Source organism: Sapajus apella, unplaced genomic scaffold (assembly GCF_009761245.1).
Source record: "Sapajus apella isolate SASKATOON/1434 unplaced genomic scaffold, GSC_monkey_1.0 scaffold54, whole genome shotgun sequence".
Lineage (NCBI taxonomy): Eukaryota > Metazoa > Chordata > Mammalia > Primates > Cebidae > Sapajus > Sapajus apella.
The window spans coordinates 9,702,565-9,707,311 of record NW_022436994.1 but is presented as its reverse complement, the minus strand read 5'-3'; positions in this window follow the sequence as shown (position 1 = coordinate 9,707,311).

Genomic DNA, 4,747 nt, shown 5'->3' with positions numbered 1-4,747 from the left:
CGCTGGATTTTTTATTGTATGAGACAAACTCCTGTCTAAGCCAATATTGATGAAGTTATCTACCGCTTGCTAGAAAACTTGGGTTTTTTTGTTTGTTTGTTTTTGTGAGACAGTTTTGCCATGTTTCCCAGGCTGGAGAGCAGTGGCTGGATCTTAGCTCACTGCAACCTCCACCTTCCAGGTTCAAGAGATTCTCAGCCCATCACTTGAACCCCAGAGGCGGAGGCTGCAGTGAACTGAGATTATGACATTGCACTCCAGCCTGGGTGATAGAGAAAGACTACGTCTTAAGGAAAAAAAAAAAAAAGAGAGATTCTTGTGCCTCAGCATCCCGAATAGCTGGGATTACAGATGTGTACCACCACGCCCAGCTAATACTTGTATTCTTAGTAGAGATGGAGTTTCACTATGTTGGCCAGGCTGATCTTGAACTCCTGACCTCAGGTGATCCACCTGCCTCGGCCTTCCAAAGTACTGGAATTACAGGCATGGGCCACCTTGCCTGGCTGAGAACTTGGTATAGAATCATCTGAGAATTTGAGCCATGGGAAAGGATGACGTTGACCTTGGAGGGTGTGTAAGGAAACAAAACAAGATCAGATGCTTAACTCTGACAGAGGAGAGATTTGTGAAAGAGTTAGAGGGGAAATGGTGAAGGAAACAAGAGAGAAAAGTCAAAGCCATCAAGGAAAGGAAGTTTTCCAGTCAAGGACGCGATGAAACCTGTCTAATGCAGGCAGTGTCAGACCTGCAAAAAAGCACCTTGGTTTGTGGGCTGAGAGGTCACTGATGGTCTAAGCAGAAGCAGTTTCCATTCAGCCTGGAGAGCAGAGGCACCAAGCTAGGCCTTGGGCGAGAGGCACAGAGAAGACAAGTTACCACCTAAAGTCGTATGTTTTCATAATTTTGAATAATATTTTCCCTTGGTTACATTCTCCCTTGCTTAGGCACATTTTTGAGATAAGCATTTGTTTACAAGATACTATATGATCAGAAGCTACGGTTGAGTTTCAGAGTTCCACTTGCTGGCATAGAATACCTCCAGCTAGCCAGATTAGGGCACTGTTGACTTCAGCTGGATTTGCTTTTGGTTTGATTCATCCATATAAGGCATGGACAGCCCCACATTCCTGAGGTTCCATGTCTGCTGATATTTTGCACAGTTAGAAAGACCAGGTCAACAGATAATATCAGAAAAAGAACTCCCACAACATCAGCTCCCTACTTAACAAACAAAACATGAACATTTGTATTCTTGAGTGTACATACCCTATGCCTGTGTAGATGAAATGACAAGAGCTAGGATCTTGCTGTGACAATGTTGATGGTGACAAAAAGGCAGGACATCACAGTAGCAAGAGGGAGGGCAAGTCACAAGGATGTATTTGTTTATTTATTTTGAGATGAAGTCTGAGTCTGTCACCCAGGCTAGAGTGTAGTGGTGTGATCTCAGCTCACTGCAACCTCTGCCTCCTCTGACTCTCCTGGCTCAGCCTCCTGAGTAGCTGAGACTACAGGCGTGTGCCACCACACTTGTATTTTTAGTAGAGATGGGGTTTCGCCATGTTGACCAGGCTAGTCTTGAACTCCTGACTTCAAGTGATCTATCTACCTCAACCTCCCAAAGTTGTGGGATTAAAAGCGTGAGCCACTACACCCGGCTGGATGTATTCATTTTAATTTTGAGACAGGGTCTTGCTCTGTTACCCAGGGCTGGAGTGTAGTGGCACCATCATAGCTCACTGCAGCCTCAACCTCCTGGGCTCAAGTGATCTTCCCACCTCAGCCTCCTGAGTAGCTTGTACTACAGGTGTGCACCACCGTACTTGGCTAATTTTTATTTATAAAACTTTTTTGGTTGGGCGTGGTGGCTCACACATGTAATTCCATAACCTTGGGAGGCTGAGGGGGGTAGATCACCTGACGTCAGGAGTTCAAGACCAGCCTGATCAACATGATGAATCCCCATCTCTACTAAAAATACAAAATTAGCCGGGCATGGTGGTTCATGCCTGTAATCTCAGCTACTTGGGAGGCTGAGGCAGGAGAATCGCTTGAACCTGGGAGGTACAGGTTGCGGTGAGCTGAGATCTCGCCATTGCACTCCAGCCTGGGCAACAAGAGTGAAACTTCATTTCAAATAAATAATAAAATAAAATAAAATGCCATATATATATATATATATATATAGATCTCTGCAATTTGTTTTTTTGGGTAGAAGCAGGATTTCCCTCTGTTGCCCAGGCTGGTGCTGAACTCCTGGGCTCAAGTGATCCTTCTGCCTTAGCCTCCCAAAGTGCTGGCATTATAGGTGTGAGCCACAGTGCCCAGACTATTTCTTTTATTATTCATTCATACATTCATTTACTTTTTTTTTTTCAGATGGAGTCTCACTCTGTCCCCTAGGCTGGAGTGCAGTGGTACGATCTCAGCTCATGCAACCTCCTCCTCCCAGGCTTAAGCCATTCTCCTGCCTCAGCCTCCTGAGTAGCCAGGATAACAGGTGCATGCCACTACCGCCCGGCTAATTTTTGTATTTTTAGTAGAGACAGGGTTTCATCATGTTGGCCTAGTGGGTTTTGAACTCCTGACCTCAAACAACCCACCCGTCTCGGCCTCCCAAAGTGCTGGGATTACAGGTGTGAGCTACCTCACCTTGCCTCATTCATTTACTTCTTAGGAGGAGCTCCTAACTGCTCTAGGTTTAAAATGGAGGAGAGAGAAATTGAAAGAATTTATGCCTGAAGGCCTTGGGCAATTGTTTTCAATCTCAGATGAGGACAAATGGCTTCCTTAAGATTAGGAAGCATTGGCTGGGCATGGTGGCTCATGCCTGTAATCCCGGCACTTTGGGAAGCTGAGGCGGGTGGATCACCTGAGTTTGGGAGTTCAAGATCAGCCTGACCAACATGAAGAAACCCTGTCTCTACTAAAAATAAAAAACTAGCTGGGCAATTAGCCAGGCTTGGTGGTGCATGCCTATAATCCCAGCTACTCAGGAGGCTGAGGCAGGAGAATCGCTTGAACCTGGGAGGCAGAGGTTGTGGTGAGCCGAGATTGTGCCATTGCACTCCAGCCTGGGTAACAAGAGCGAAACTCCGTCTCAAAAAAAAAAAAAAAAGGAATAAATAAAAAAGATCACAAAGCATCAAGTGATGTGGAATGGGGAAAAAAAAGCAGTTTCCAGTTTGGCTTTGCTAACTCATAAGCGATTACTCTGAACAAGGAGCCAGATACTTTACATATCTGTAAAATGGGGATAGCAGGGTGGTTGTGAGACCAAAACAACATACTCTAAATTTCTAACACAGGCTTGGCATGGCAATTCATGCCTGTAATGCCAGCACTTTGGGAGGCCAAGGTGGGAGGATCCTTTAAGCCCTGGAATTCAAGACCAGCCCTAACAACACAGCCAGATCTAGTTTCTGAAAAAAAATTTAAAATTATCTGGCACAGTGTCTTGTGCCTGTAGTCCTAGCCATTTGGGAGGCTGAGGAGGGAGGACTGCTTGAGTCCAAGAGTTCGAGGCTACAGTGAGCTAGGGTTGCACCACTGCACTCCAGACTAACCAACAGAGGGAGACCCTATCTCAAATAAACAAATAAATTCCTAACACATGTTGGCTCATGGTTATTAATAATAATGGCAAGAGGCCAGAAACTGGACATCATCTATTAGATGAATTCTCATTTTTGTCTCACCACAACCCTATCCTAATTATGCAGATGAAGAAACTGAGTTTTAGAAACATTAAGTAACCTCTGGGCACAGCAGCTCACGCCTGTAATCTCAGCACTTTTGGGAGGCTGAGGCGGGCAGATCGCGTGAATCTGGGAGTAAGACACCAGCCTGGGCAATGTGGCGAAACTCCTTCTTTACAAAAAATACAAGGAAAAAAAAATCAGCTGGGTGTGGTGGTGCACACCTGTAGTCCCAGTAGTCCCAGCTACTGGGGGGGCTAAGGTGGGAGGCTCACTTGAGCCCGGGAGGTGGAGGTTGCCATGAGATGATAACATACCACTATACTCCAGCCTAGGTGACAGAGTGAGGCCTTGTCTCAAAAAAACAAAAGAAACATTAAATAATATCCTTAACATTGCAACTTAAGTGACACCCAGGATGCATCAATTCCCTTGTAAGGCTTTCTGAACAAAACACCAGTCACATTAAGTGCGTTTTATTTTATTTATTTATTTATTTATTTAGACGGAGTTTCGCTCCTTACGCAGGCTGGAGTGCAATGGCGCGATGTCGGCTCACCGCAACCTCCGCCTCCCGGGCTCAGGCAATTCTCCTGCCCCAGCCTCCTGAGTCGCTGGGATTACAGGCACGCGCCACCATGCCCAGCTAATTTTTTTGTATTTTTAGTAGAGACGGGGTTTCACCATGTTGACCAGGATGGTCTCGATCTCTTGACCTCGTGATCCACCCGCCTCGGCCTCCCACAATGCTGGGATTACAGGCTTGAGCCACCGCGCCCGGCGCGTTTTATTTTATTTATTTATTTAGAGACGGAATCTCACTCTGTCGCCCAGACTGGAGTATGGTGGCGAGATTTCGGCTCACTGCAACCTCTGCCTCCTGGGTTCCAGCGATTCTCCTGCCTCAGCCTCCTGGGTAGCTGGGACTACAGACAGGAGCCACCCTTCCCTGCCAATTTTCTATTTTTTAGTAGAGATGTGGTTTCACCATGCTGGACAGGCTGGTCTCGAACTCCTGACCTCAGGTGATTCGCCCGCCTTGGCCT